The following is a 12536-nucleotide window of genomic DNA, read 5'->3' as shown; positions in this document are numbered from 1 at the left end:
ATGCTCAGATCAAATGCTCCTCATCGAAAGGCACCTTATTCTGGTGGAGTCAATGGTGCAGTGGCTGATGGGAAGCACTCACATGCCTTACTGATGCCATACTGCTATTTCAGACCATGAAAATACACTTTTAAATTTCCTTTTTTATGAGACTCCAAATCCAAAGCTGACTGTCCATTGCCATGGAGACAGTTCTATTTAAGGCACTCTATTAGTCTTTTCTTCACAGAAGACAGAAACATGGTCAATAGAAAAGCATCTCTCTTCATCACTTTGAATTAAGTAACTGAAATTTCTTCTTGAGCAGCCAACACCTGAGAGAATCTGCAGGTGGGGTAGGGACCATGTAATGAGCTTTCGAAGATCAACAACAGGCTCAAGTTTAGCACTAGAGATAACATAAGAAAAACACCCATTATCACACAATTAGAATCAACCCAGCAGAATAAAATTAGTTGTGATTGCTTCTGTAAATATGACTGTAACTGACTAAAGTACTCTGTGCTTTTCAAAGAGCTAGCTTCCAGTTAGTGACACATTTGTGTGTATATGTGTGCGTGTACATGTGTACACACACGTGCACACTTAAGATACAGGTATGTATCTTCCTGATGTCACTGTCTGATACACAGGCACACAAGGCAAGTAAATGACCAATAAGAATCCTAAAAATAAATAACATCAACCTTTGGTCTGTCTTTAGGATACATATCCTATTTCTCCTTTCAGGAAAAAATTCTTTTCCTTGTGAGAGTTTAAATATCAGTCTTCTGACTCAACAGTTGCTTGCTTATATAACCAGCTATCCTTTGTAATTTACTCTGATTGTAAGTAGCACTTGCTGTGCTTGCAGAGGAACCAGGACCTGATTCCCAGCATGCACACAGTGGTTTACAGCTGTACTTCCAGGAGATCTGACTCCCACTTCTGGATCCCACCAGCAGGGCACTGGCACATATGTACATATATTCACACAGGTAAAACACACACTGGTCTAGATTATTAACCATGTCCTTTTCTAAATAGAATAGAATGAGTTTAGATCCACCTCACATTTGACAAATATTGTTTGAAAAATATGCTTAAGAAAAGGAATACACTCAGCGTTAAAGAAAACTGAAGCTAGGAAAGCAGCAGGAAAATGGATTGAACTTAGAATGTGCTGTGTTTAAAAAGGTCACGCAATCTCAGAAACAAAGAAAGCGTATCTTTCTCAACTGCAGAATCTAGCCAATTAATATATTTACATATGAGGAGAAATATGGACACAGTATAACATGCAGAAACCAGAACAAGAAAAGCTACATATAAGGGGGTAAGGAAGGCCTCAATGCAGGTGGCAGACATGAGTCATGAAAGACAACATAAGGGTACTGTGTTTCTAGTGCTAATTCTGTAGTGTTTTTGTGATGGATAAAGCATTAAATAGTATAAACTTTAATGTGAAACTTTATAGTTTCTGTTTTGAATGCTAAGTCTAACTGAATAGAAATTGAGTAAGATGTATAGACTTTGGGTCTAGCAACTTTTAGTGTATGAATATTTGCCTAAAAATTAAAAATATAATCCAGACCACTGGCTCCCCACCTTAGAGTACAAAGGGATCATATGGAAGATTTGTTAGAATACAAACAGGCGGTCTTGCCCTCAAAAGTTCCAAGTCAGCCTATAAGGGTGGTGACAACAGATTCAAACTCTGGAGTGATGCCCATGTGGCTGCTCAGAAACTCTTCCAAACCACTGTCCCAAAAGTAAACAAGCATTTGTAGCCTTGGGAATGGCTAGTACCTGCTAATACTTCAATCCTTCCCAAAGAAACTTTTAAAAGGAAAAACAAGTTTCCGTTGGGGGGCATTCAATCATAATAGCTTACGAAGGACATCTGTTCTTGTCAAGTCCTGATCCACTTACATCTTTATCTGAGAACTCCTTCACCTTGGGTTGATGGATCTCTAATAGACTGCACAGTATACCTTTGTTTTCAGGTCTTTACAGCTCTTGCCAAATAGTTAATTATACATCAACACTAAGATGCAACACTAAGATGTTAAATGGCCATGAGGAAGAAAAAGAGGAAATGGTCTCCAGGCCTCTGCTGAGTGTAACATACACCGATCACAGAGAGGTATTCTGCAATACCTCTCCTAAAGGCAATGATTAGTAAAGGAAGGAAAATAAAACCACATAGATATTGGTGACTAACCAGTAAAGGGAGCAAGGTACAAATACATACATTTCATATGTGTGCTTGCCTTTAAAAGTTCAAAGCTAGCTAGACTTAAAATATTTTCCATTACATATGGCTTTTTATATAATCAAGTTGTTTTTTTTTTTAAACCAACACATTGATTAGTGAATATTTCACAAGAGTAAAAAGGCTAAGAAATGTCACCCATGTCAACACATGAGCTGTGTGCACTTAAGTTCCAGGTGAGCATCATGGCAAGGGCTTGTCAAACCGTTCCCTCCAGACCTGAGTGCAAGGTTGTCAACTGCATTCAGTGAGAATTCTGACCAAAGGGGCTTGATCCATGCACACTGAAAATTGCCTTTGTCACTGCTCCAAGCATCTGTAGATTTCTACCACGAAAAGTTGCACTTACAGATGCGCTTACATATACATGACACAGATGAACAGTATCATACTATAGTCACTGGTAGAATGCTTAGTGCCTCATTTTTAGAGCTCATCTTCATCAGATGTATTCAGAACACGTCATGGAAGGATTATGTTCTAGTGGACACCCCCTCACAACATCCCCGAAGCCAGCGCTCATGCAGCCCGTATCATGTGCTACCCTGCTCAGCTATGGTGCATGGAAGTGGTATACTTACATGGCAGACACTTCATGGATGCGTTTGTCAAGTTTGGTTAAGGAAGGTAGGCAGAAACTAAGCCAAGAACAGAAAAAGACAGGCACTTTGTACTATTTATTGTGGCTAAAGATACTTTGTTTGTGAGTATGAGTTGAAGCCTAAAATATTACCCAGCTCACCACAGAAAGAATGCAAATCTTCTTTTGTACTCTAAAATGAGAGGCCTAACCATAACCTTGAAGAGCTTCACAAGACCCAAAGGTAGGCTAAAAAAATATCATTGCTTAGGTAAAAATCATGGTCTTCTCATTTTCTGGTTTTTTTTTTTTTTTTTGGTACCTATCAGAAAGGATTTAATGTATAAAGGGATTTTAAAAAGGAAGACATATAATATTTAATAGTTTGTAGGTATTAACAAACTTAAGAATGTGGGCGCTATTTAAAAGAAATAGTATACGACACAAAACATACTGTTATTAAAATGGAAATCTACAGTTTTACCAAGAAAGTGTTTCTATTAACCTAAACATATACTTCCCTCATTTTGAAGAGTTCCAACTACTAAATAGTTTTCTAGTATAATCAAATGAAATTAATGGTTTATGATAATTTCTTTTATGCATTATTGGAGATTGAATCCAGAGCCTCAAACATGCTAGACAAGTGATCTGCTACTGACTCACACCCTAGCCATGCTCACTTCCAAGTATCAACAACTTAGTCTAAATAATATTAGAACCTACATCTTATAGTTACATTTAATACACATAAGGTATTATATAGTACTAATATAAACATAGTATATATCAAACATAATATATTTAAGCAATAAAAAAACACAACACAAATAGGTACCCTACAGCCCAACTGAGAATCTACCAATTCCAAGTAATATACAGAAAAGTTTTGATGAGAAAATAATTTTTCTTGAGTGGATACTCAAATCAGCACCCCTCTGAGATGCCAGTTAGGAAAGGCAGTTTGTAGAGAGGCTATAACTTCACTCTCAGGACTGACTCTCTTCACTGAACTGTGGCCAGATTTGCAGGCTCGTCTGTCAGTTAGCACCTCTGCAGACCTGCGGTATCTGCAGAGCACCACAAAGCCCCATCCTAGGTGTCTCTGTGGGAACTCTTGGAGTCCTGATCTACAATAGAAGACCTGCACCAGGAAGCTGTCTCTCCAAACAAAGCCAGTTAAAGGATGGAACTGTGCTGAGGACATGGCACAGCAGCAAATAAAGGTACCAGGGGTGGGGACAGTAAGCAGGGACACTGCTGATGCAGTGCTTCTTGTTACTGTTAACTGATGCTTCATGTAGAAATGGGCATGCTATTGCTTAGCTTCATAAAGCACTGCAAAGGCATTTACCAAAACACAAGCTATTTCCTGGGGGCCCTCGTCAAGAAACACAACACTTGAAATATTTCTAGACAATCTTTTTTCAAACATGCTATAGCAGTCCTGGGTGACTCAGTGTGATTAAGTCACCACTGGCGGCTGGCAGGAAGAGAGGTCAAGTGTACTGGGCAGCTGGAAAAAGACATCCTGAGATCAGGAGAAACTGGTCTCATAATTGGAGATTTAAAAAGATAAAAGTAAAAAGTAAATAGATGAAAACTGCTATAAACACTTCAGCTCTGTCTCCCATGTGCACAGCCCTGGATTCTATCGCTACTATAAGAGAAAAAAAAAAAAAAAAAAGAAACAACCTATATCTGTCTTAATCAATCTCATGATTACTCATATTAAGAGAGTATGGCCCAGATTGTTAATAACTTCATTTAAAATCATTAATAATGAAAAGAGTAGAATACATCTAAATTTGAGGTCATACCTGTTAATCTCTTAAGGCTCTAGGTTCCTATTCAATACAGTCAAGTTTACTTTATAAGGCTTGATGAGCTTTTCATATTAAGAAAAAGTAGAATATATAGTATTTATGTTTGTATACTGTGTCACACTTTGAATCTCAAATTGGTTTCTAATCCTGTTTGCATATTGGTACTATGACCCACAGCCAGTTCCAAAACCCTCTGAATTCCAGTTCTTTATCATTAAAAAATTGCAGGCTGGGCTCAGTGGGTAGTGTTTGCTATGTAAACATCAGGTTCAGAATCTGTTCTCCAGCACCCATGCAAAAGGCTGGACATGGAGACACCTGACCATCAGTCCCAGTGCTAGGAGATGGGGGTGAGAAAGGAGGATCCAGAGGCCTTGCTGGCCAGACACTCTAACTGAATGGGTGAACTGGGTCAGTGAGATACCTGGCTTCAAAAAATAAGGTGGAGAGCGATTACGAAGATATTTAATGAATGTCAACCTCTGTCCTCCACACACACATGTACAGATAAAGTGCAACCACACATACATATACATACATAGAAACACACACACACACACACAGAGGATATATTTTGGAAATGGTGCAATTGTACTGTATCAGCTCTACTGTATTGCATCCAATATGAATATACTGCCAATACCTATGTGTTTAAAGTCTCATCATTTAAGAGGTTTGTTTTTTTGTTTTTTGTTCTTTTTTTTTTTTTTTTTAACCTTCATGAGCCAGAGTCCAAATAAGAGACCATCTGGTAAGATAAAAATCCATGTAACTTGTCATCTCTAATGAAGTATGTGAAGGACAACTGATGCACTAGCTGGATAGCATGGTGTCCAGGCAATCGCAGAAAGAAAAGGCTGGGAAGATCAGTGGCAAATTATACTTCCTTCTTCATGCCTATCACAATGATACCTAACGATAGGCCAGATGCTGCTGCTACTCTCAAGTCTTGGTTAATCTCAGAGTAAACAGATCCCTGTCCCGTGCCCTGATGACCATAAGACAGGCAGCCCGCTGATGGCTGCTGAAGTTCCATGCACTCACACACCACATCTACATCCTCGGCCTCTCCTCCCTACACACACACACACACACACACACACACACACACACACACACAGAGAGAGAGAGGGAGGGAGGGAGGGAGAGAGAGAGAGAGAGAGAGAGAGAGCGAGAGAGCAAGTTGCCCTGTACCTGTGAGGAAAGCCACCAGGAGTCTTGATTGCTGAACTGTGCTATTTCTCACCTACACCAGTGCTCTTGGTTTTTTCCCTTTGTCACACAATGATGATATCAGTGCCTTGGGACCACACTTCTCTGTGGCATGAGTCTCCCTGGTCCCTCTCCTGCTTCTACATACCTCTATTTTCAGGTCTTGAAGCTAACCCTGCTACTCAGGGCCATCTTTTCCTTTTCAGCCAAGTACCAATCAATTAGAGTATCATGCTCATAGCCTTGGACCAGACATTTCTTTAGTTTCTTCACATAACAGAGAGCATAGTCCTTCAGAAGCAAAGTTTTGCTCTGCCACATGATTTCTATCTCATAAAGGGATGTTCATGAGAACCAGAGAAAGATCATCTGTGATCGACGAAGGTCTTCCCATGGTAAGAGAAACGTTTCTAGAGCATCAAGAAAAGGGAACCAGGAAGTATGTACAAGCATCCCCACACAGAACAGAGGGAGCTGGCTGGCCTTATCCATGTTTCCAGTCAATGCTATCAGGCTGCCCTTTTGCTTCCTCCATTGAATTCCTTATACTTATACTATACTCTATGTAACTCCAGCCTACAGTTTTCAGATATCCCACTCATGGAAGCCCTTCATAATCAACAAGTACTGCAAATGCCAGAGAAGTTTTGTTTATGTGTATGTGTAGGTTATAATTGTCAATAGTTGTTGTAGTAGGAATTAAAAGTTAGGGAAAGTTGAAATATTTAATTCACCTAAAATAGAAGTCTACTACATGTTAACATAAATCATTCATCTTTATAGAACTTTATTTTCTACAACAAAACAGTGAGATTCATATTTACATTTTTGCAAATCTCTTCAATGTCTGTTTATCATAAGACAGCTGGGTTTTCTGCATTCATTGACTGTGATGTTTTGACTGCAGAATAGTTAAAAAAAATCAGATATGTGGTTGAAAAAAGGAGATGATGATGAATAGTTTGATATCACATCAAAACTTGTAAATAGCCCTTTTGAAACCACAACTTAACATTTTGTACTATATTAAAAACCATCCTTGCATTTTGCATAGATATTTCATCTTTATGTAATCTTAATAAATACCTTAAAAATTAATAACATGATCCTGAAAGTTCAAAGAAAAGAACTCCCACTATTCATTGTCAATGTTACAACAATCAATGCTCAAACCCAAAGCTTATATCCACTGTGATGTAATGGTTTGGTTCTTGGCTGAAAGAAGGGGTTGGGGTAGTAGCTTTCACATACTAGTCATTAGGAAAACATTAGTTCACTGGGATCTGTTGTGTTATCAAAAAAAAAAAAAATCACACCCATTAATCCTTTACCTTAAGAGGAGAGACTTTTAAAAATGAAATTTACACCAGGAATGATGGAACATGTCTTTAATCCTAGCACTAAGGAAGCAGAGGCAGGCAGATCTCAATGGGGCTTGAGGCCAACCTGATCTACATATTAAGTTCCAGGCCAGCCAGAATTATATAATGGGCCTCTATCTCAAAAACAAAGCAGAGATAGGAGTAACTTTCTAATATTATGGAAGCAAACATAAGTGTACAAAAATTTGTTTGTAATTTTAATATATGTTTACTTAAATACTCGGATCTGAGGAAGCAAAGTTTGTCCATTTTCTTCTGAGTAAGGTGGGTTGCATGAAAAACTGGCTGGTTCAGCTCAGTACTAAAACTGTTGCATATGTTTACACACGAGTTAGGCAGCTTCCTACAGAGGTGCTGTATGCCCTTCCCGCTGCTTCACACATGTAAATGGATCTTCACAGGTAAAGACTCAACAAAACCTAAAGCTTACCGCTGCTTCAACAGCATTCTTAAATGAAAGGCATCATTTCCCCCCCCCCCCACCTGCTGAGTGGTGCCACACCCTCGGTGCTTGATGCACAATTATGCCCACACTACTTCTATACACAGCAAAAGGGAAAAATAACAGTTTTCAGACACTAGCACTTCTGAGTCCTAGGCATCGTCCCAGAGTCCAAAGCCCAGAGTAAAGGGTGATGGGCCTACCAGCATCCAAGAGTTGAGAGGGGCAGCTGGCTCTCTGGCACTCTTTCTCCTTTAGTTTTGCTACCCATTCATAGGCTGACTTTCTTAATGCCAGTTCTAGGTGTCCTTGGGGTTCTCCACAGAGGCTGTGTGGAATAGAGTCAGCACTGCAGGAGACAAGCCCATCGCAGAGACAGAGTCCCAGCTGGAGGGTGCTTCTTATTAGTTAGATGGCATAGACTCTGTCACCTAAACCTCAGTTTTCAGAGAAACCTGGGATGATGTAAAGGCACTCTTTAAACTAGCAAGGTCTTCGAAAGAAAAACTGGGACAGTCAGATGGAAAGATTAGGAGACTTCATCACTCTCCTCCTAAACTAAGTAACTAGATGACCTTGCTTTATCCTAGATCTTCTCTGTTACTCGGCACATCACTCTTATCACATGGTCTTTTCAAACCAAATACCAATTTTCCTTGTCAAGGCAATTTAATTAAATTATCTGAAAATCCAAAAGCACTGTATCACATTACTCTTTAAAGGAGAGTGTATGTTAAGACAGGAGGATACAAATGAACATGTGAAAACCAAAAGCGTGCATAATGGTTACTCCCTATCAAAACACCATCATGACCTCTCTCTTACCAGCATCATTAAAATTCCTATGAGACATGACAACTACCCAAATTACTCAGTGTGTATTATTGGCTATAATCCTCTAACACACACAGGAAAACACATAGACTGAGCTTTCCATTCTTGTATAGTGACATTTGAGGGTTTGTATAGTGCTTGCATACACTCTCTCTTAGCCACAAAAGCCACCACAAGACAGGTAGAACCCAAGTCTCAAGGAAGTTAGCTAAACTGAAAGACCAGTGCCAAAGATTGAACTGTAAACATCTTCTAAATTATGAGAAGTAGCAGAAGCCACTTCACAAACTAAACCTTACATTGAATATGAAGCAGTAAATACAAAAATCAACAATTTTAATAAGTATTTTGTTACAAAGTAACAGCTATTTATATTACCAAGCTTGTGGTCCCAAAAACCAATACATGATATGAGTAGCTATGAACAGGGAAGAATGTTTTTATAATGGCCAGTGCCTTCCCAAACAATGACAAGCTTCCTAACCAATAAGGTAATAAAAAGCTCTAACTTATATAACCACACTGCCATCTTTGCCCACATCATCATCATCACCATCTTGTAACAAGAGTTATGATAGATTCCGGTATACTGAAATTATGAGTATATTTTTCAAATATCTATATTTTAGATTAAAAATATTTGAACATATACTTAAATATTTAATCCAACGAAAGCATTTTAATACCCTGAACCATCCTAGGGGTCCACAGAGAGCAGTTTGAAGAGCACTGCATCTAGCTTTGTTATTACAAATTCACTGCTCAATATCTGCATAGGATATTTAATATTAATTTTAAAACCATCTCACAATCAAAAATATAAAACACAAGACAGCTCACTAGCCAAAGGCAGAAGATGGTTACCCGTCCATCATGTAAGTAAATGTATTCCATTGGGTGAACTATATTAAATTTTTAATACTGACCATTTTGATTATATTAAGCAAGGCTCATAAGAGTCAAACTAACATTTTCTCTTTTATTTGATAGTCTCTTTAATTATATAAACATAAAAAAGTTATAAAAATACCAATTGCATTAGCGAAAAAATACTATAGCCACAGCAAGATGCATCACTAAAACTACTTAGAATTATACTAAAAATTTGAAACTTCACACCATGATGCTGCACACTTGTAATCTCAGCACTTGAAGGGCCAAAGCAAGAGAGTCAAGAGTTCAAGGCTAGCCTGAACTATACTGAAGATAGCCCAGGCTACACAATGAGAGCCTGTTTAGGAAGAAAGAAAGAAAGAAAGAAAGAAAGAAAGAAAGAAAGAAAGAAAGAAAGAAAGAAAGAAAGAAAGAGGGAGAGGGAGGGAGAGAGAAATTAAAATGTTAAATCCTTTCATGTATATTTCCATCTATGTTCCTATAGTAGTAATAGTTCAGCACTCACGTATGTGTAGTACGCCACCTTACTTTTGAACTGGCAGGGGAATGGGCTGACAGTTAACCTTATTTCCTTAATATGCTTTGCCATTTCATGTTTGAAATTAAAGATTAGATCCCTGTGGTTGTTACTGGAATTTATTCAGGTAAAATGCTTTATATTTCAAGTCTTGTTATGTTCTCAAAAGTAAACAGTATTTCCTCTTGTTAGAAAGTGCATTAAACTGTATAGTGGTGACAGAGCAGACAGACCTAGTGCTATAGATTGGATGCTCTTGCTTTCTCTTCTTTGTACTTCTATGACCCAAATCAGATACCAACTCAGATAGTTTCAATACTTTAACAATTCTCTTTATTTTCTAAGACACTGGACCAAAACTGTGAAGATACTTCTAAGGATAAACAAGACTCTCACACAACACAAAATTGACTGTTCAGACTCAGAGTTAAAACAAATTATTTCCTTTGAAGGTTAACTGAGTTCCTTTTAAGGTTTCTCCAGAAGCCATCATCTAGTGCATATACTGCTCACAGCCAGGAAAAGGCCTTCTGCCTTATATAAAGGTAAAGGCATTTGCTCCTTATTGATGACAGTTCTGATAGCCAAGGGTCATTGATGTGGATGCAGGAGACACTCATCATGCTTCCCAGCGATCCTCACCCCACTAAAACCAATGTGCTTGCTTACTGCTGCACACTAGTATACGGAAGCAAGAAAACAAAGAATTGAGCCGTGATGGCTGTAGACTTAACTTTCTATCAAAAAATAAAAACGTTAGAGTTACAAGTAAATTTTTGTGTGGCATTTTTAGGATGATGAAGCCTTTAATGCTAGATACTGATTTCTTACTAGAGTGTTTAAGAATGGCAATCTCATAAAGCTTCAAATGTTGCCAGATCATGTCTAAACTGGCATAAACAATTCTTTTCTCATCTAAACTCATTTCATGCCACTACATGAGTCAAAATTAAACATCTTGTAGTTACTGAAAACTGGATACTGGCAGAGGTGTGCACAATTATAGAATAGAAAACTGTGAATGCCCACTTTGCACATACTTCTTATAGTTATGGTTGGAAGTAAGATGGTCTACCTAGGTAAACAGAGATATTAGTTTCTTAAAAAACTGGAAGAAAAACATAAATATGTCAGTAGTGCTAGTGATTCATGACACTAATCAAAGCTCTTTCAAAAGAAAAATAAAAAGGTGCAAAGCTGAGTCTCTATCTCAAGCCAAACAAATGCCATTCATTTTAAATTTTTTATTAAAAATTTTAATGTGGCCGGTCGGTGGTGGTGCACGCCTTTAATCCCAGCACTTGGGAGGCAGAGGCAGGCGGGTTTCTGAGTTTGAGGCCATCCTGGTCTACAAAGTGAGTTCCAGGACAGCCAGGGCTATTCAGAGAAACCCTGTCTCAAAAAAACAAACAAACAAACAAACAAACAAAATCAATGTGCTTCCATTGAAATAGAATCATATCACTTAAATAAATTAGTTATAGCACTGTTCTCCACATTAGGATAAAAACTTCCTTTCATTTTAGCAGGGAGAAAGTTGAATTAAATAGGTTTCACTGGCCCTGTTTCTTCTGACAAAGACAGTTTCAGCTTAAAAATTAAGAAACAATAAGTTTTAAAGCCTCTATTCAGATGCCATGTGGTCCAGCAGTGAAAGAGTTAACATTCAACGTCGCTGAACCAAGCAAGCTTCTGATCCATTCCATTTCTCACAAGCTGCCCTACAATGAGCTGAGCAAGTATCAACTGTAATTTGATCCAGGAGTTTATGGGGAAAAAAATAACTGCACATACTCAACATGCACATTTAATAAAAATCTTTTTTAAGAGAAACATATCCAATAAACACAATTTAAGGCGTATTTAATTGTTTGATTAACTTCAAACCTGCAATTCCTTTGCTTTCCTGACGCTCTCAAATAAAATAGGAGAAAGGAGGGGGAAGAACCAGCTCCACGGCAGGGAAAAGAGGCTTGAAAAACAACTTTGATTGGCACTTGGCCTGACCCACAGAGGAAGAAAAACAGTTTTTGGACAAAGAGCGCAAATATTTGAGCTTGCTTATTTATGTGCTTGCTTGTTTTTCCTAGGACATAAAGAGCAATCCTAAATTGACTGTAGATAGGAAAATTGACAAAAACGGCACCATATTCATCTTAGCTCTCAAATATGCACAGCTCAGCAATTTTAATTCATTGGTGCTGGACAAACAGAAACACCTCACCTAATGATTTCATTTCATGCAATGTAAAAATAAGAGTGTAAAAAAGAAACAGATTATATTAGTCAAGGAGGCTATTCAGATCTTATTAAAACCTCTTCTGCGTCTACAGGGACATTTTGTCATCCTTTCTCTCCCTGCATCCCCATCCCCCACGGGGCGATTAAGCCAAGTAAGCTAAACAATACTGGAGTAAACTTTCTATCAGTCACTCTGGAAAGCAATAAGCCAATCCTGGGTCGGATTTTCTCGATCGACATCGCGGTGGGGGATGATAAGGAGGGCGAACCCAAGTCGTCTTCAGCCTCCACCTCCACCAACCCAAGCTGAAAGCGCTGGAAGATCGAACAGCATTTCCTATGGGTATAAAGTTC

At 38.4% G+C, this 12536-nt stretch overlaps 1 protein-coding gene across 1 annotated transcript in view; it reads right to left on the bottom strand.

The window, feature by feature from the left end:
• The window catches only part of Sesn3 (sestrin 3), a 49834-nt gene that overhangs the window by 36595 nt on the left and 703 nt on the right, over nucleotides 1-12536 (bottom strand). The window lies entirely within an intron of this gene.

Source organism: Mus musculus, chromosome 9, assembly GCF_000001635.26.
Source record: "Mus musculus strain C57BL/6J chromosome 9, GRCm38.p6 C57BL/6J".
Lineage (NCBI taxonomy): Eukaryota > Metazoa > Chordata > Mammalia > Rodentia > Muridae > Mus > Mus musculus.
The sequence above is the reverse complement of the archived record's forward strand: the minus strand, read 5'-3'. Positions and strand labels throughout refer to the sequence as shown.